Genomic DNA, 21,636 nt, shown 5'->3' with positions numbered 1-21,636 from the left:
ATAATCACAATTTCGCTAAACAGAACCCATTGCAACACCAGACGGACGTTCCTTTGATTGTAAAGTACTTTAAATTGGATCAGCAATTTAAAAGTTCACTTTAGTTGCATTCTTGCGTACAATTTCAGCATTCCGTCGAGACGCCGCTTTTATCGTCTGACTTCTAGTGTTGATGATGGCAATGATCATGCCAACATATAACTCTCGCGACTTGAAAGTGTCAAGGGGGATATAGATCGCAGTGGGAGACTTTATGCAACAACAAGTCATACCAAATTCAAGCCAGTGAACTAGAATGCAGAGCAGAAATTTTAAAAAAATAAATAAATAAAGAGGAAATTAAGTTAATTAATCTGGTATTGTTCTTGCGATCTGAACTTGAGGACAAATGTGTGGCCACTAAATCTTTTAAAGTGTCGGCTGGTGCACCAACACTTGCCTCGAATGGCATTGCCGAAATTTTCGTGAAATTACTCAGAATACAAGAATTTTATTGGTCCGTTCAACAGTCTAACAGATAGCGATCCAACTCTGACCGACGTCGAGAAGTTTAATCACCTCTTGTCGTGTCTGGAAAAAAGCTTTAGGTACCGTGAAAGCATATCAAATAACGAGGACCAACTATCCAAAAGCATTTGCTTCGTTAAATCGGAAATATGATCACCAATGTCTAATTTTCATCGATTGTATTGCAGTCACTTTGATTTACCCTCAATGCAAGGTCCGTCTGCTTTGTCGCTGCGCCATATGATGGACACGGTCACAGCAATTTAAGAATCATAACTATCAGAAGGCAAAGAGAAGCTAATAGCAAATGCAATAATTATACACATCGTTATGAGAAAAGTAGACTCAAAAAGTTAAGCTCCATGTGAAGAAAGTCTGGACTTTTAAACGATTCCCCTTTGGAACGACTGTCAAGACTGTCAAGACCAACATTTGGCAGCTGATGAGGCTACGCCAGGTTTCCCCTAAATCTCGTAAGCCATTGCGGATGAATTCTTCAAGGGGTATTGGTAAAACTTCGTTGGCTGTTTCTAATATTAATTAATCCCAAGATCCAAAATGCACATATTGTTAAGCTGCTGACCATTACATTCACGCGTGCGGTTTGTTTGGAACCGCATCGGTGGCTACAAGATTCCAATTCACCAAAGCAGTCCCATTGTGCAAAAACTGCCTACGGAAAGGGCACTTTGTTGCTTCTTGTCGTCAAGGTGCAGGGTGTTTGCAAAACCACATCATTCGCTGCCCCACAGGCACAGCTCTATATCTTCGACTTCCGAAAAAGCTGCCTGTCAATATCAAATCCAACCTCTCAATATCAAATCCATACCTCCCCAGATACCGACCACCTCTGCGGTGCATCATGCGATGACTGCTGACTCAAGTCAAATCGTATTAGCTACAGCCCTCTTTAATATCGTAGGAGTACTTTTGGATTCAGGGTGGCAGTTAAGCTTGGCGGCGATGCATTTTTCTAGTTGTTAAGAGAAGGAAAACTTAAGCAGGACGCCCATGGTCCGATTCTAAAAATTAAATTTTTTGGCTGGATAGTCTCAGGTTAGTGTAAAAGAGCATTGCACTTTAGACAAGCTGGTTTGAAAATTCTAGGAAATAGAGAGCCTGCCAAACATTGCAGCGAATAAGCTTGACACTCCAAAGCAAATACTGTACGAAGAGACATTCATGGAAACTATTGCTCGATAACTTTCCGGACGACTTCAGGTTTCGTTGCCATTTAAGTCGAACCACAACTTTCAATGTTCGTCGTTCGAGATTGCAAAAAGACGTTTTCTCGCCATAAGGAAGATTGTCTAACAAGCCAGAGGTCCTTTTTACCTACGTTACCTTTACGAAGGAGTAAATGTCTTAAGGGCACATGAAATTAGTTTCCAACGAAATACCGAATGAGCCACATTTCTTCATTCCTTATCAATGCGTACTAAGACTACAAAGTTCGTCAACTTATCGTAGTTTTCGATTCCTCGAGTAAGACCAGCTCTCAAGTTTCACTCAACGAATTATTAATGATCAGACCAACCATACAGCCATGTCTATACGCTACGCGGTTTCGTAATCGCCAATATGCCACCAAAGCCGACATCACTTAGATGTATAAACAAGTGGAAATATATGAACACATCAATGTAACTTTCAATTTATAGTTTGGAGGCAATCTGAAAATGAACCATTATATGTCTATCGTTTGTACACCATTTCTGGCCATACGCAGCCTAAAGTATCTCAATGATATACAGTGGTTTTAGCTTGAGTAAAGAATTAGTTGAAATTCTAAACTCGGCCGGATTTGTCCTCGCCAAATGGGCAACCAACTGTGATCAGCTTGGTGACTCAAATTTGTTAGGGTTTATTTGGAACCCAAGGCACGACGTTTTCAATTTTCTTTGCGAGGCCTCTGTGGAAGCATTGCGTCAACTACGAGATCAATGCTTTCTATTACCGCTCGTCTCTATGATCCTATCGGACTTATATGTCCTTTTGTCACAAAAGCTAAAATTCTTATTTAACAGATTTGGCTACTTAAACTAGATTGGGAATAATCAATCCCTGACTTACTTTAACAAAAATAGCAATCGATCACAGCTGGTTAGAGTTAGACTTACTGTTAATTTCACGCTTAAAAACAAGGTATGTCAAATACATGGTCCGGTAATGCCTCAATCGTTGAATTGTTAACGGCAACATCAAGAACCTCTAAAATCAAAGTCAGTTCCAAGACTAGAACTTTGCGCAGCACACTTGCTAGCTAACTTGTGGGAAGAACTTCGTCCATTGGTTGATTGTTTAGTAGATCGAGTTGTAATGTTGTCTGATTCAGAGATCGTTTTGTATTGGCTACGGCACATCCTTCAACAACATTTGTTGCCAATCGCGTGAGTTACATCCAAGAATTAACATCAGCCGCAAGTTGGCGACATATCCCTACCGATGGTTACACCAGATGACTTCCCATCATGTGGATGTACAGCTCCATTTTTTAACTCAGGACCATGGTCTTTGGCCTTTAAATACTGCAACTCAAAAATTCGACAATAAAGGATGAGCTGAATCTTCGGAATGTAACAACTTGTCAAGTTGACACAAAGCTTGAACTACATTTATTTATCTTCCTTACTAAAAATAGTGCGCGTCGTTGTGTACTGGCTACGTACGTTATCACCACTGTATCCTACCGCAATTGAACTTGGTTCCGCCCTTCAATTTTCGGTAAGCTTGCCTGTACATTTGTAAGTGAATTTATAGTTACAAATATCGCTAAAGTTACCAGACTCAGTTAAAATATTAAACCCATTTGTCGTTACTGGATCAATCGGACGGTTTGAGTTGTCTTTGTTGCACCCTTGGAATACAATGGGAAATTTCCGCTTCTTATGCCGAAAGGCAACAGATTTGTAAACCTTTACATCCAGCATTTACATTGAATAAATTGTCACACAGGACCAAGAGCGTTAGTCAGTCTTGTCCGCCAAGCAACCTGGCTTATAAATGCTAGGCGCGTACATTGCTCTCGATATATGCCAAAATTAGCTTGGTTTTAGACCGTTTGATTGGTACTATGCCGTTTAAAATAAGCGAGTCGACTTATTTGGTCCTATTCAAATTTCATTGGGAATTCGAGGCAAGTCTCCAATCAAGATGTGTGTAGCAATGTTTGTATGCTTTTGACAAAGTCAGTCCACCTTGAAATTGTAAAGGATCTCACAGCTATACATACATCCTATGCATATCCAGATTCGTTGGACGTCGCGGACCTATCGAGAAACTTTATTGCGAAAACGCTAAGAATTTTTCAGGCTCCTTTTGCATCATACAGGATCTTATGTGCAAGTTAGATAATCACATGGACGCAATGACAATTTTTGGCTCACCTCGCCGATTCAAATTCATTTTCATCCCTCCCAGAGCCCCTCATATTAGAGGCCGTTGGGAGGCGGCTATCAAATCAGCCAAACATCTGTTTCTCCGCGCAGATGGAAAAGCTCTACTTAAAGATGATGAACTTCAGACGGTCATTGTGGAGGTGGCTCGCTCTTCTCACAACTCTCTCATTTCACCACTCGTTCTAGTCGCTAGCAATACGCGGACGCTAAGGAGAAGCGAAAGAGGCGAAAAGATCAGTAATAAATACAAGTTCAGGAAACGAGGTTGAGTGCGTTCCTTTCTTGGGAAAAGTTTCTGGCCTAAAACAGGTAAATTCGCAGTCTGCCATTAAGAGAAAACAACATCTAAAGACAATATAACGGATTGTACCATCGAAATCATCGACCAAAAACAACAAATGACAGAAGTGTTTTACATCCTGGTGTTGATGGCTTTTCTACACGAAGTCCGAATTGTGGTGAATTTTCGGGCCTTGAGAAAAGTGAACATGGTAGTCCCTAACAACGTTAAGCGATACCGCTCAATAAAAATCAAAGTGATCAAAGACAATAACAATAAACAACAAAACAATTTTATTTACTTAAATACAATCAATAGAAACCATCAAGTTCGTGAAATATGAAACAACGGGAACCGCCATCACCGTTCGCACACCGCTCGCTCGCTTCTACAGTTTTGTATAAGCTAATAATAATTTCATTACGTAGTGTCTGTGCGTGACAAAACTAAACAAATATTTTTATACCCTAAACATCTGTGTTTAAAAAGAGGGCTCTCTACGTTGGTCACACATAAGAAGTCTGAGTGTTCGGGAACTCAAGTTACGAATCTTTATTTGAGAAATATATCTTTATACATATATTTGTGCCAAAAATACATACAGACATGATTACCACAGAAATAATTGCAAAAGTTTATGAAAAAGAATCCGATTTTAATAACAAATCTTAACCAACTGCCGGCTTCTGTTATTAATTTCAAGTTTAAATATATGGAAGCATACTAATTAGATTTTCTCCGCTTAATCATTATAAGGACACACAAAAGGCTATTGTTATTTCCAGCTTGACTTCCATTAAAATGTATTCAGTAATTAAAGAAAATAAATTCTTGGGCACATGAAGTTCTTGGTTGCACGTAAGTAGTTTAACATAATTTAATTAAAATTTTAATTATCAAAAAACTAATATTAAATTCAAACATATTATATTTTTGTCAAATATAAAATAGTCTAACAGACACAGTTTTATAGTTGAAAAATTAATTATATATATTTGTTACCAGAAATATTTTAATATAAATATTATTATTATTATATTATATTATTATTATATTCGTCCGTTCGCTCTTGCGAACGGTTTATGAATTCGTTGCCCTTAGCTATCGGTCAGTTTATCATTCTCCGTTAGCATCTGCATAGGAAGAGCCGCTAGCCGCGTACACATACACACGCACACCGACACCGCTGCCGCTATTTCGAGTTATCTTTTGTCTTTTTCGTTCTCGATCGCTGCAGCAGTGCAATTTTTGGTCTGCTTAAACGTTTGATCGCTTTTTCTGTATGCTTGAGCTTAAGCGTTAGCTCCCCTACAGTTTTACATTTACATTTTACTGTCGCAGGGTGTTTGCGCTCTTGGCGCTTGTATTCAAATCACTAGTTGTAGGGCGAGAGCGGGAGCCAATAAAGCTTTCATCCGTTCGCTCTTGCGAATTCGACCCGTCTCTCGCCACCGTAGCATAAGTTAGGTTCTAAGAGAAATTATTGATATATAATAGTGAGTGATCAATCGAACATCATCGTAGCCACTCCTTTTCTTCGCGCTTTCGAAATAGTTTTCACAAATTCGCAATTTAACACCGTCGAACTACTGCAGTCACAAGTTTTCGCGTCGTTAATACAAAATAGTATTAAATTTCCATGGTGACCCCGAAGTGATTAGCAGAAGAGTTCGCGAGTTTTAATTTTTTTTCGGTGAAAAACTATAAACATTACCAACAAAAACCAATTTATTCGTGTCGGTTGGGCCAATAAATTAAATTCAGTTATATATCGTCGCTGGAAATTTTCTGCCGTTCTTGAAGTTGCGCCTGACGTTTCGGCAAATTTAATTGTTCAATTTGCTGCTGTCGCCAAATGGAAGTTAAAAAGGAAGTTGCAATTATCAAGTCGGCCTGGATAGGTATGTATAGAGCGCCAAAAGTTGAAAGTTAATCTGTGGCGTTTTGTCAATTGTGTTTTGGCCCATCTTTCAACTTTTTGCATTCGTGTAAAAATCGGTAGATAGTGAGCGTTCTAACCAAGAAATAAAAATTTGCACGTACTAACAACCAAAATTCTACAATAAACATAATATATTTCGAAATATATGTGAATCGCTTTGGCCAAAAAACAAGCAAATAAAATACTCGTCGTCGACCCAATTAGTGCGAACTTAATTCCCCGAACTTTCGTCGTAATGAGCACCAATTTAGGGTATAAATAAAACAGCTGGAAAAAAGTGCAAATTGTGAAAAGTGTAGCTCTCAAAAATATTAGCGGCAATAACTTTCGCCGCAGTTTGTCCGAACATTTCCCGCACTTTTCAGAATTTTCCCGCACTTTTCCAATTTTTCCGCACTTTTCATAATTTTGCGCGCATTTCGGCGTCAGGCTTACATATTCGTTGCCCTTAGTTATCGGTCAGTGCATCATTCTCCGTTAGCATTTCCATAGGAAGAGCCGCTAGCCGCGTACACATACACACGCACACCGACACCGTTTCCGCTATTTCGAGTTCTCTTTTGTCGTTTTCGTTCTCGATCGCTGCAGCAGTGCAATTTTCGGTCTGCCTAAACGTTTGTTCGTTGTTTCGGTACGCTTGAGCTTGAGCGGTAACTCCCCTACACTGCGTGCGTGCGGCATATACTGTCGCAGGGTTTATATAAAAAATATAAAAACCCTATTTAGATATTTTTCGCTGTAATTCTCTCGGCACTTGGCTCCCTTACACCGTGTGCGATCGGTATATTACTCGTTGATTTTTATACCCTTGCAGAGGGTATTATAATTTCAGTCAGAAGTTTGCAACGCAGTGAAGGAGACATCTCCGACCCTATAAAGTATATATATTCTTGATCAGCATCACTAGGCGAGTCGATCTAGCCATGTCCGTCTGTCCGTCCGTCTGTCCGTCCGTTTCTACGCAAACTAGTCTCTCAGTTTTAAAGCTATCTGCATGAAACTTTCCCAAAAGTTGTCTTTCTATTGCAGGTAGTATATAAGTCGGAACGAGCCGGATCGGACGACTATAGCATATAGCTCCCATAGGATATATCGGAAAAATAAATGAAAAAAATTATAACTTTGCTGTTTTTTAATTTTTTGGTTAGTTCTTCGACATTTAGTAATGGTTAAATATTTCTGAAATACGGTTTAAATTTCATCAAAATTGGACGGCTATAGCATATAGCTCCCATAGGAACAATCGGAAAAATATATGAAAAAAAATTATAGCTTTGGTGTTTTTTAATTTTTTGTTTAGTTCTTCGACATTTAGTAATGGTTAAAAACTTCCGAACTACGGTTTAAATTTCAGCAAAATCGGACGACTATAGCATATAGCTCCCATAAGAACAATCATAAAAAAAAAAATAAAAAAAAATTATAACTTTGTTGTTTTTCAATTTTTTTTGTAGTTCTTCGAGATATAGTAATGGTTAAATATTTCAGAATTATGGTTTAAATTTCATCAAAATCGGACGACTATAGCATATAGCTCCCATAGGAACAATCATATAGCTGCCATAGGAACTATCGAATAATTAAGCTGCAAATCATCATAGCTTCAATGTTTTTAAACATACACGCAAGTAAATCATAAATCATAATCATAAAGAGTATTTAGTTTTTGAAATAGCTGCAAGGGTATATAAACTTCGGCTTGCCGAAGTTTGCTTCCTTTCTTGTTTATTATATTATTTAACAAATAAATAATTTTAATAAAAATAAATATTTAACACCTCTTCGATACCAACCAAATAAATACAAATAAACGCAATGGCAACTAAGGATATCGAAGAGCTTAAGCACCAACGAGATGTTTGCATGAAAAGTATTAACCGAACTTATCGCCACTTAAAAGAAGCTAAATTATCAGTAAATCCGGTCGAGCTTGAGTGTCGAATGTCGCACATTTAAAATGCTTCATTTTTGCAATACCAAATAGAAGTGAAAGATACAAAAGATGTATACCGCGAAGAGTTGGAAGAGAGTGCCGTAATGACAAAGTCATTGCTGATTTCAATTTTAAACAAGTACAAACAAAATAATATCGAGAAATCCGCTCCGCCAGCAAATCGCCAGCCTCAATGCCGTCTACCGAGCGTTGCTCTCCCAACTTTTAGCGGAAAACACTTCGAATTTAAAAATTTTATAAGCCTTTTCGAAACTTTCGTTGACAAAGATGACACTTTACACGATATTGAAAAATGCAATCATTTAATTTCGTGTTTAGCTGGAGACGCTTTAGGAACAGTTAGGGCCTTTCAAGTCACTGCGGAAAATTATCCCAAAGCCCTTGCTAGCCTGAAGCGGGTGTACGATAATGATTGTCTTATTTTTTTGACAACATATCGACACTTTTTAATTTGCAAAAAATTCCCCAGCCTTCATCTACAGCCTTGAGAACCCTCATCGACACGGTCACAGCCTTGTATGACTCCTTGCTGTCTATTGGGTATGATGGACGCATTACTAATGCTATTTTAATACATCTGGTAATGAGCAAGGTCGATGCAGGAACTAAGAGAAAATGGGAAGAACAGTTAGATTATATTTCGCTTTCACTTTGGAGCGAATGTGAGGCGGTCCTTAACAGGCGATACCAACACATGGTAGCAGAAGAGGCTTCCAAGCCCAAAACTGTTTAGCAGATCCAATCTAACCCTAAGAAGAATGGAAATAGGAGTTTTTCGTTTGTCGCTGCCAGGAACGACTCTGTTCAATGCATGTATAGCAACTCAGCTGAACATCAGATTGGAAACTGCGCTTCCTTCGCAGCCCTAACAGTTCAGCAAAGATTCGATTTTGCTAAAAGAGCACACTTATGCATTAACTGCTTAAGAAAGGGTCACACGGTCAAAAAATGCAAATCGAACAGATATAGAGTGTGCAATTCCTCACATCACACTTTGCTACACATATATGCCCCAAACACAAATCTCGCGTTGCCACCTTCTTCTCAGCCCACGCTCATGCAGGAGTCTCCATCCACATCGCATGTTTTGCATGCGAATGCATCGGATCGAGTCATTCTTGCAACTGCTGTTGTGAGCGTCCAAACAAAAAGCGGCGAGTTTGTATTAGCTCGAGCGTTGCTCGACTCTGGTTCACAAATAAACTTTGTAACCGAGGAGCTCGCTCAGAGGCTCAAAATTACAAGAGAGGACGTGTGCATGAGCAGCGAGGCATTGGTGGAACTAATGCCCAACCCACAAAAAAAAATACACACGATTGTGAAGTCGCGAGTCCGATTTTTGGATTATGAAAAATATTTCTGGTTATCATCCGGATCAAGCGGTGACAACCAGCGGGTGGAGGGTGCCTGAAAATATTCAGTTGGCAGATCCATTCTTCTTCAAGCCCCAAAAAATAGATATGCTTATCGGCGCTGAAACATTCTTTCAACTTTTATCTATTGGCCAGATAAAGCAGGGCCTGAATTCCCCATCTTACAAAACACAGTTCTCGACTGGATAGTGTCAGGGAGATGTGCCTCTGAAAATAATAAAAACGCTGAAAAAATGGTACATCTCAACTGCCAGGAGGAAGCGTTGGAGTCAATTGACATAACCCTGCAGAAATTTTGGTCTGTGGAGGACTTGCCGCCCAAGGCTAAAGTCCATACTTCTGAGCATCAACTCTGTCAACAACACTATGAGAAAAATACTCAAAGATTGTCGTCCGGTAGATTTTCGGTTCGTTTGCCGTTCAAATCTGACCCAAATACTCTTGGTTCGTCATACGAAGTTGCGAAACGTAGATTTTTGTCGCTTGAAAGGATATTGTCAAAGGACCCTTCGCTGAAGAAGATGTATATTGAATTCATGGAGGAATATGTTTCACTGGGCCACATGTCCTCCACCAATGACAAAATTCCGAATACTCCGCACTATTTCATTCCGCACCAATGCGTTTTACGGCCACAAAGTACTTCAACTAAGTTGAGAGTAGTTTTCGATGCATCGAGCCGTACTTCTACGCAGGTAGCGTTGAATGACATCTTGATGGTAGGCCCAACTATTCAAGAGGAGCTGTACTCGACTCTGCTTCGGTTTAGATTGCATTAGTTTCCCCTTGCGGCCGACGTCAAAAAGATGTATTGCCAAGTGATGGTGGACGATGCTGATCGTAACTTCCAGCTCATAGTATGGAGACGAGATCCTTCTGAGTCTGAGAACTTTGCCAGCACCCTTTTTGGCGATTCGGTGTTTAATGCGACTAGGAAAGATGGCACAAGCAACTCATCCAAAAGCCGCAAAGGTTATTCAGAATGATTTTTATGTTGACGATTTGTTGACCGGCGCCGGATGCGTTGAGGACCTGCAAAGCCTTCGAGACGAAGTTTCTCAGGTCTTGCAAGAGGCAGGCTTTGAATTGGCAAAGTGGTTTTCAAACTGCCCAGAGTTATCCGCATCTGATAGCGCTGTAATGCCACTTATGGCAGACTCAGACGTAACCAAGACCCTTGGCGTGGTTTTGTTACCGGTTAAAGATTACTTTCAATTTCGGTTGGATGACTCTTTCCTGGATCTTCGCGCGACTAAACGAAATATTTTGTCGGTGACTGCTCGACTTTTCGACCCACTTGGCCTCTTGTGTCCTTTGGTCACAAAGGCAAAGAAGTTGTTGCAGGAACTGTGGCTTCGAAAATTAGATTGGGACGAGTCGCTACCGATGCAGTTGCTCACGTCGTGGGAGACGTTTAAAGCGACGCTTCAGCAGCTGCCTAAAATTAAGGTATCGCGATTCGTCAACACAGATCCACAAGTCCCGATTCAAATACATGGTTTCGCTGACGCTTCCATGCGAGCGTATGGAGCGTGCATCTACGTTCGGACTCAAACTGATGAAGGTTTGAAAGTGTCTTTATTGACCGCCAAACCGAAAGTAGCTCCCCTCAAGACGAAAACTTTGCCTCGCCTTGAGCTGTGTGCAGCTCACCTTTTAGCAGATCTCTAAATCATGTCAGGCCATTGCTAAATTCTCCCATTGAGAATGTTTTCCTGTGGACAGACTCCGAGATCACTTTACACTGGATTAAGACCCATCCCTCGTCGTTGTCGGTTTTTGTTTCGAACCGGGTTGCAGAAAGCAATTTGGAGACACGTTCCCACGAAAGTCAACCCAGCAGACATAGTGTCCCGAGGATGTGACGTAGAGAAGCTTACAACGTCCATTTGGTTCGGTGGGCCTTCGTTCTTGCTGGAGTCAGAAAATAATTGGCCTGTAAATAAACATTTCGAACTGCCGGCTGATGTAATGTCGATGGAGCTACGCAAATCGGCAATAGCCCTCGTAGTCAGCCCAGAGCCAAATGATGTGCTTCAGAAAATAGAGTCCTTTTCGTCGTACCTGAAGCTTCTGAGAGTTTTCGTATGGGTTTTTCGTGTTATTAAAAGGTGTCGAAGCCCTTTGAAAAAAGTATTTCGCCAAGAGAACTGGATTTCGCTTTTGATAAAATTGTCGAAGTTGTCCAATTTCACGAGTTCAGGGACGACATAAGTAAAATTCGGAAAAATAAACCGGTAGCAACGAATATTCAAAAATTAAACCCTTTTCTTCAGGAAAATAAATTACATCGGTGCTCCTCGACATTGCTACGAGTTGGGGTCGGTTATTGAACGCTCCTATCCCGTACGAAGCCAAATTCCCGTTGTTGCTGTCTAAAACCTCACAGTTCGTCATATCCTATGTGTCATACCTGCACGTTACGAACTGTCACGCTGGCCCACGAGCTCTCGTAAGTCGTCTGCGCGAAAAAATATGGCTAGTTAATGCTCAAGAAGTCTGCCGACAAACAGTTCGGTCGTGCATGCGCTGCTTTCGCTGTAAGCCGCAACTCTTGACGCAAATTATGGGAAACTTCCCACAGATAGACTTTGAGCTCTCCGCCCGTTCAATATTTGTGGCGTTGATTTTTGTGGTCCCTTCAGCACAACGTATCGTATCCGTGGTAAGCCACCGTACAAGTCGTACGTGGCCTTGTTCGTCTGTTTTGCGTCCAAAGCGGTCCACTTAGAATTAGTGTCTGACCTAACCACTGATGCGTTCTTGTTGGCATTTCAAAGGTTCGTGAGTCGTCGCGGGACTCCGGAGAAGGTGTGGTGCGACAACGCCACCAATTTCGTCGGCGCAGATCGCCACATGAGAGAGTTCCGAGCCCGTCTGGAGGAGCAGGGGGGCGGTATCGAAACCTTCGCATCAAAAAAAGGATGCGAGTTTGCATTCATACCGCCCAGAGCACCGCACTTCGGCGGACTATTGGAGGCAGGTGTGAAGTCTGCAAAGCACCTGTTCCTTCGGACGGTAGGCCAAAACCTCTTGACCGCGGAGGAGCTCGGAACTCTGCTCACCAGCGTGGAGGCCGTGCTCAACTCCAGGCCCCTCGGCGCTCTAAGCAGCGACCCGAACGATGGCGAGGCCCTGACCCCCGGGCACCTGCTCCTCGGCGGCCCTCTTCTGGCCCCACCATCAGCGGCGCTCCCGGACCAGATCAGCCTGACCTGCTTGCGACGATGGCGAGGTGTCTCGTCTCTCAGGCACAGGTTTTGGCAGCGATGGTCCCGGGAGTACATCTCCAGCCTCCAGCAGCGGTCCAAGTGGCACCAGGGGGAGCCCAACCTCGTCGTGGGAGCGCTCGTCGTCGTCGCAGAAGACAATTTTCCGCCCCAGCAGTGGAGGATCGGACGAGTGGTAGCGGTGCACGCCGGCGCCGATAGCAAGGTTCGCGTGGCGGACGTCAGGACGCAGGACGGCGAATATCGGCGAGCTGTCCACCGACTGGCCCTGTTGCCCGTTCTGGGCTTAAGGACGTCGTCCCTTCAGAGGGGGCGGTGTTTGCGCACTCAGCGCTTGTATTTAAATCACTAGTTGTAGGGCGAGAGCGGGAGCCAATAAAGCTTTCGTCTGTTCGCTCTTGCGAATTCGCCCCGTCTCTCGCCACCGTACCATAAGTTAGGTTCTAAGAGAAATTATTGAAATATAATTGTTAGTGATCCATCGAACGTCATCGTAGCCACTCCTTTTCGTCGCGCTTTCGACATGGTTTTCACAAGTTTCGCAATCAAAATCGTCTCGAACTACTGCGTTCACAAGTTTTCGCGTTATTAATACAAAATAGTATTAAATTTTCATCTACTATATTTGTTCCTATTATTAAAATGGCACCATCCTGTAAGATATATATTTAATTATTAATTTCTCTTATTTTAGAGCAATTGGCTTTTTCGCCGTTTAATAATTTAATAAAACAATTAGTTTCAAAACTTAATTTACATTAGTTGTTAAACATTTCTTTCTTAAAAGTAGTGATTAGGTAATATTTGTTTTTGCAATTGGCAACTTCATTATTTATTAATAATTTTCCATCGGATTTTGCAATAGCTCTTGTTTTGTAAAGGTCACATTTACCGTTAATCATGGGATATTTTATGTAAACTACAAGTTAATCATTATTTAATAAAATTTTAAAAGTTGATATGTCCATTAGGTCAGATAATACTACAGATTGTTTTTCATGATTGTAAATTTCTTTAATTTCATTCTCGTTTAAAATTTTTGTATTAAAAATTTTTGCTCTTGCTAAGAGAATAGCAACTAATAAATTTTGTAAGTCAAATGTGAGTAACCGCAAACGATGTTTTCGTAAAATTGTTTCCTCGTTGAAAACTACATTTTTTAAACTTCAGTAAGATATTTTACTTCAATAAATAATTTTGAATTTATTTTGGATTGCTTGTTGTTGTTTTCAATTAGGCTGTCTATTTTGTTCTGAACCATTATGAAATCATCATGATCAGGAGTACCTGCTATCCATTTCCATAAAGTTCCTATTTCATTAATTCCTCTTCTTTGTTTTTTTGGCATTATTTCTGATAAAGTTAATGTAATGAGTTCCAAGTCCATTGAAATTTTTGATGTTTTGGTCAAAGATCTGGTTTCCGTGTTAATTATTTCTTCATAAAAACTTAAATTAGTTATGTGAAATAAATCTGCGTATGAATCGTACGTCAATACGTCTTTATTGTCCTTAAATATTCGTGACTTGTATAGTCAATTATTTCAGAACTTGTTAAAAGTAATAGGTTGAGTATAAGTACTGAAAAAAACATTTTTCTGAAAATAAATTATTGTTGTTTATATTAGAATTTAATATTATCTTTATGAATAATCCTATTTCTATTGTTGATTATTATTTTGTTAGGCAATTTTCCCTTTACAACTTGTTTTTTGTATCTGGATTTAAGTATGTTTCGTTCCCCATGTTTCTTTTTATAAACAACTTGTCCTACATGATAATCTTTTTCTTTTCTGTTCTCATTATGTGTTTCTAACATTCTAGATTGTGTATTCTTCAAGATAATGGGAATATTATCATGATCAATTTTATTATATAGGATATCAAATGCTCTTTCGTTTGTTCTGGAATGAGTGCTCTGATTATATTTTTGAGCGGCTCTAATAACTATTTCGGAAAAATTAGTTAAATTAAACTCCTCTTTTATGCAGCGAGCTATTTCTGTTAATGTCGAGTGTGCTCTTTCTACTTGTCCGTTTGAAGTACTGTGTCTTGGGTCTGCGTAATGCAAAGTAATTCCACACCTTTGTGCAAATGATTTAAATTGGGCCGAGGTAAAACAAGGTTCGTTATCGGTCATTATTACTTTTGCTTGGAAGCAGTTGCATTACCTTAACTTCAACTTATTTTGAATTTCTTTTACAACAAGGTATTTTGAATACGCGTCTATACAAGTAATAAATGTTAAATTTTGCGCGTAGTATATGTAAATTTTCTCCTTCTTAAGTTGGAACAGGGGCTTCCCCGATTGGAATTTTTATTGGGTGCCTGTTATATTTATTTTCATTACAAATCACACAATTTTTTATATATTCTTTCAATTTTTTAAATAAATTTGGCCAATAATATAACCTACTGATATGTTTATAATTTTTATCTAGACCTCTGAAAATTTAATACTATTTTGTATTAACGACGGGAAAACTTGTGACTGCAGTAGTTCGACGATGTTAAATTGCGAATTTGTGAAAACTATTTCGAAAGCGCGAAGAAAAGGAGTGGCTACGATGATGTTCGATTGATCACTGACAATTATATTTCAATAATTTCTCTTAGAAATCGCAAGAGCGAACGGACGAAAGCTTTATTGGCTCCCGCTCTCGCCCTACAACTAGTGATTTAAATACAAGCGCCAAGTGCGCAAACACCGCCCCCTCTGAAGGGACGACGTCCTTCAGCCCAGAACGGGCAACAGGTCCCGTCGGTGGACAGCTCGCCGATATTCCCCGTCCTGAGTCCTGACGTCCGCCACGCGAACCTTGCTATCGGCGCCGGCGTGCACCGCTACCACTCGTCCAATCCTTTACTGCTGGTGCGGAAGGTTGTCTACTGCGACGACGACGAGCGCTCCCACGACGAGGTTGGGCTCACCCTGGTGCCACTTGGAGCGCTGCTGGAGGCTGGAGATGTACTCCCGGGAACATCGCTGCCAAAACCTGTGCCTGAGAGACGCGACACCTCGCCATCGTCGCAAGCAGGTCAAGCTGATCTGGTCCGGGAGCGCCGCTGATGGTGGGGCCAGAAGAGGGCCGCCGATGAGCAGATGCCCGGGGGTCAGGGCCTCGCCGTCGTACGGGTCGCTGCTTAGAGCGCCGAGGGGCCTGGAGTTGAGCACGGCCTCCACGCTGGTGAGCAGAGTTCCGAGCTCCTCCGCGGTCAAGAGGTCTTGGCCTACCGTCCGAAGGAACAGGTGCTTTGCAGACTTCACACCTGCCTCCAATAGTCCGCCGAAGTGCGGTGCTCTGGGCGGTTGAACGCAAACTCGCATCCTTTTTTTGATGCGAATGTTTCGATACCGCCCTCCTGCTCCTCCAGACGGGCTCGGAACTCTCTCATGTGGCGATCTGCGCCGACGAAATTGGTGGCGTTGTCGCACCACACCTTCTCCGGAGTCCCGCGACGACTCACGAACCTTTGAAATGCCAACAAGAACGCATCAGTGGTTAGGTCAGACACTAATTCTAAGTGGACCGCTTTGGACGCAAAACAGACGAACAAGGCCACGTACGACTTGCCACGGATACGATACGTTGTGCTGAAGGGACCACAAAAATCAACGCCACAAATATTGAACGGGCGGAGAGCTCAAAGTCTATCTGTGGGAAGCTTCCCATAATTTGCGTCAAGAGTTGCGGCTTACAGCGAAAGCAGCGCATGCACGACCGAACTGTTTGTCGGCAGACTTCTTGAGCATTAACTAGCCATATTTTTCGCGCAGACGACTTACGAGAGCTCGTGGGCCAGCGTGACAGTTCGTAACGTGCAGGTATGACACATAGGATATGACGAACTGTGAGCTTTTAGACAGCAACAACGGGAATTTGGCTTCGTACGGGATAGGAGCGTTCAATAACCGACCCCAACTCGTAGCAATGTCGAGGAGCACCGATGTAATTTATTTTCCTGAAGAAAAGGGTTTAACTTTTGAATATTCGTTGCTACCGGTTTATTTTTCCGAATTTTACTTATGTCGTCCCTGAACTCGTGAAATTGGACAACTTCGACAATTTTATCAAAAGCGAAATCCAGTTCTCTTGGCGAAATACTTTTTTCAAAGGGCTTCGACACCTTTTAGTAACACGAAAAACCCATACGAAAACTCTCAGAAGCTTCAGGTACGACGAAAAGGACTCTATTTTCTGAAGCACATCATTTGGCTCTGGGCTGACTACGAGGGCTATTGCCGATTTGCGTAGCTCCATCGACATTACATCAGCCGGCAGTTCGAAATGTTTATTTACAGGCCAATTATTTTCTGACTCCAGCAAGAACGAAGGCCCACCGAACCAAATGGACGTTGTAAGCTCCTCTACGTCACATCCTCGGGACACTATGTCTGCTGGGTTGACTTTCGTGGGAACGTGTCTCCAAATTGCTTTCTGCAACCCGGTTCGAAACAAAAACCGACAACGACGAGGGATGGGTCTTAATCCAGTGTAAAGTGATCTCGGAGTCTGTCCACAGGAAAACATTCTCAATGGGAGAATTTAGCAATGGCCTGACATGATTTAGAGATCTGCTAAAAGGTGAGCTGCACACAGCTCAAGGCGAGGCAAAGTTTTCGTCTTGAGCGGAGCTACTTTCGGTTTGGCGGTCAATAAAGACACTTTCAAACCTTCATCAGTTTGAGTCCGAACGTAGATGCACGCTCCATACGCTCGCATGGAAGCGTCAGCGAAACCATGTATTTGAATCGGGACTTGTGGATCTGTGTTGACGAATCGCGATACCTTAATTTTAGGCAGCTGCTGAAGCGTCGCTTTAAACGTCTCCCACGACGTGAGCAACTGCATCGGTAGCGACTCGTCCCAATCTAATTTTCGAAGCCACAGTTCCTGCAACAACTTCTTTGCCTTTGTGACCAAAGGACACAAGAGGCCAAGTGGGTCGAAAAGTCGAGCAGTCACCGACAAAATATTTCGTTTAGTCGCGCGAAGATCCAGGAAAGAGTCATCCAACCGAAATTGAAAGTAATCTTTAACCGGTAACAAAACCACGCCAAGGGTCTTGGTTACGTCTGAGTCTGCCATAAGTGGCATTACAGCGCTATCAGATGCGGATAACTCTGGGCAGTTTGAAAACCACTTTGCCAATTCAAAGCCTGCCTCTTGCAAGACCTGAGAAACTTCGTCTCGAAGGCTTTGCAGGTCCTCAACGCATCCGGCGCCAGTCAACAAATCGTCAACATAAAAATCATTCTGAATAACCTTTGCGGTTTTTGGATGAGTTGCTTGCGCCATCTCTCCTAGCCGCATTAAACACCGAATCGCCAAAAAGGGGGCTGGCGAAGTTCCATATGTAACGGTGTTCAACTTGAAGATTGTCAGGGACTCAGAAGGATCTCGTCTCCATACTATGAGCTGCAAGTTACGATCAGCTTCGTCCACCATCACTTGGCGATACATCCTTTTGACGTCGGCCGCAAGGGCAAACTTATGCAATCTAAGCCGAAGCAGAGTCGAGTACAGCTCCTCTTGAATAGTTGGGCCTACCATCAAGATGTCATTCAACGCTACCTGCGTAGAAGTACGGCTCGATGCATCGAAAACTACTCTCAACTTAGTTGAAGTACTTTGTGGCCGTAAAACGCATTGGTGCGGAATGAAATAGTGCGGAGTATTCGGAATTTTGTCATTGGTGGAGGACATGTGGCCCAGTGAAACATATTCCTCCATGAATTCAATATACATCTTCTTCAGCGAAGGGTCCTTTGACAATTTCCTTTCAAGCGACAAAAATCTACGTTTCGCAACTTCGTATGACGAACCAAGAGTATTTGGGTCAGATTTGAACGGCAAACGAACCGAAAATCTTCCGGACGACAATCTTTGAGTATTTTTCTCAAAGTGTTGTTGACAGAGTTGTTGCTCAGGAGTATGGACTTTAGCCTTGGGCGGCAAGTCCTCCACAGACCAAAATTTCTGCAGGGTTGTGTCAATTGACTCCAATGCTTCCTCCTGGCAGCTGAGATGTACCATTTTTTCAGCGTTTTTATTATTTTCAGAGGCACATCTGCCTGACACTATCCAGCCGAGAACTGTCTTTTGTAGGATGGGGAATTCAGGCCCCTGCTTTATCTGGCCAATAGATAAAAGTTGAAAGAATGTTTCAGCGCCGATAAGCATATCTATTTTTTGGGGCTTGAAGAAGAATGGATCTGCCAACTGAATATTTTCAGGCACCCTCCACCCGCTGGTGTTCACCGCTTGATCCGGATGATAACCAGAAATATTTTTCATAATCCAAAAATCGGACGACAATTGGCTGTTCCCTACTCGCGACTTCACAATCGTGTGTATTTTTTTTTGTGGGTTGGGCATTACTTGCACCAATGCCTCGCAAGCTCATGCACACGACCTCTCTTGTAATTTTGAGCCTCTGAGCGAGCTCCTCGGTTACAAAGTTTATTTGTGAACCAGAGTCGAGCAACGCTCGAGCTAATACAAACTCGCCGCTTTTTGTTTGGACGCTCACAACAGCAGTTGCAAGAATGACTCGATCCGATGCATTCGCATGCAAAACATGCGAAGTGAATGGAGACTCCTGCATGAGCGTGGGCTGAGAAGGAGGTGGCAACGCGAGATTTGTGTTTGGGGCATATATATGTAGCAAAGTGTGATGTGAGGAATATCACACTCTACATCTGTTCGATTTGCATATTTTGACAAAGTGACCCTTTCTTAAACAGTTAATGCATAAGGGTGCTCTTTTAGCGAAATCGAATCTTTGCTGAACTGTTAGGGCTGCGAAGGAAGCGCAGTTTCCAATCTGATGTTCAGCTGAGTTGCAATACATGCATTGAACAGAGTCGTTCCTGGCAGCGACAAACGAAAAACTCCTATTTCCATTCTTCTTAGGGTTAGATTGGATCTGCTGAACAGTTTTGGGCTTGGAAGCCTCTTCTGCTACCATGTGTTGGTATCGCCTGTTGAGGACCGCCTCACATTCGCTCCAAAGTGAAAGCGAAATATAATCTAACTGTTCTTCCCATTTTTTCTAATGCGTCTATCATACCCAATAGACAGCAAGGAGTCATACAAGGCTGTGACCGTGTCGATGAGGGTTCTCAAGGCTGTAGATGAAGGCTGGGGAATTTTTTGCAAATTAAAAAGTGTCGATATGTTGTCAAAAAAATAAGACAATCATTATCGTACACCCGCTTCAGGCTAGCAAGGGCTTTGGGATAATTTTCCGCAGTGACTTTAAAGGCCCTAACTGTTCCTAAAGCGTCTCCAGCTAAACACGAAATTAAATGATTGCATTTTTCAATATCGTGTAAAGTGTCATCTTTGTCAACGAAAGTTTCGAAAAGGCTTATAAAATTTTTAAATTCGAACTGTTTTCCGCTAAAAGTTGGGAGAGCAACGCTCGGTAGACGGCATTGAGGCGGGCGATTTGCTGGCGGAGCGGATTTCTCCATATTATTTTGTTTGGACTTATTTAAAATTGAAATCAGCAATGACTTTGTCATTACGGTCCTCTCTTCCAACTCTTCGCGATATACATCTTTTGTATCTTTCACTTCTATTTGGTTTTGCAAAAGTGAAGCATTTTCAATGTGCGTATTTAGAATCTCTAATCGACACCCAAGCTCGACCGGATTTATAGATAATTTAGCTTCTTTTAAGTGGCGATAAGTTCGGTTAATACTTTTCATGCAAACACCTCGTTGGTGTTTAAGCTCTTCGATATCCTTAGTTGCCATTGCGTTTATTTGTATTTATTTGGTTGGTATCGAAGAGGGGTTAAATATTTATTTTTATTAAATTATTTATTTGTTAAATAATAAAATAAAAAATCAACGAGTACTATACCGATCGCACACGGTGTAAGGGAGCTAAGTGCCGAGAGAATTACAGCGAAAAATCTAAATTCGGTTTTTATATTTTTTATATAAACCCTGCGACAGTATATGCCGCACGCACGCACTGTAGGGGAGCTACCGCTCAAGCTCAAGCGTACCGAAAAAACGAACAAACGTTTAGGCAGACCGAAAATTGCACTGCTGCAGCGATCGAGAACGAAAACGACAAAAGATAACTCGAAATAGCGGCAGCGGTGTCGGTGTGCGTGTGTATGTGTACGCGGCTAGCGTAGCCTATGGAAATGCTAACGGAGAATGATGCACTGACCGATAACTAAGGGCAACGAATATATAAGCCTGACGCCGAAATGCGCACAAAATTATGAAAAGTGCGGAAAAAATTGGAAAAGTGCGGGAAAATTCTGAAAAGCGCGGGAAATGTTCGGACAAACTGCAGCGAAAGTTGTTGCCGCTAATATTTTTGAGAGCTACACTTTTCACAATTTGCACTTTTTTCCAGCTGTTTTATTTATACCCTAAATTGGTGCTCATTACGACGAAAGTTCGGGGAATTAAGTTCGCACTAATTGGGTCGACGACGAGTATTTTATTTGCTTGTTTTTTGGCCAAAGCGATTCACATATATTTCGAAATATATTATGTTTATTGTAGAATTTTGGTTGTTAGTACATGCAAATTTTTATTTCTTGGTTAGAATGCTCACTATCTACCGATTTTTACACGAATGCAAAAAGTTGAAAGATGGGCCAAAACACAATTGACAAAACGCCACAGATTAACTTTCAACTTTTTGGCACTCTATACCTGGATGGCCGACGTGATAATTGCAACTTCCTTTTTGACTTCCATTTGGCGGCAGCAGCAAATTGAGCAATTAAATTTGCCGAAACGTCAGGCGCAACCACAAGAACGACAGAAAATTTCCAGCGACGAAATTATTGAATTTAATTTATTGGCCGAACCGACACAAATAAATTGGTTTTTTGTTGGTATTGTTTATAGTTTTTCACCGAAAAAAATTAAAACTCGCGAACTCTACTGCTAATCACGTCGGGGTCACCATGAAAA

Source organism: Drosophila elegans, unplaced genomic scaffold, assembly GCF_018152505.1.
Source record: "Drosophila elegans isolate 14027-0461.03 unplaced genomic scaffold, ASM1815250v1 contig_433, whole genome shotgun sequence".
Taxonomy (NCBI): domain Eukaryota; kingdom Metazoa; phylum Arthropoda; class Insecta; order Diptera; family Drosophilidae; genus Drosophila; species Drosophila elegans.
This window is presented reverse-complemented; position numbering follows the sequence as displayed.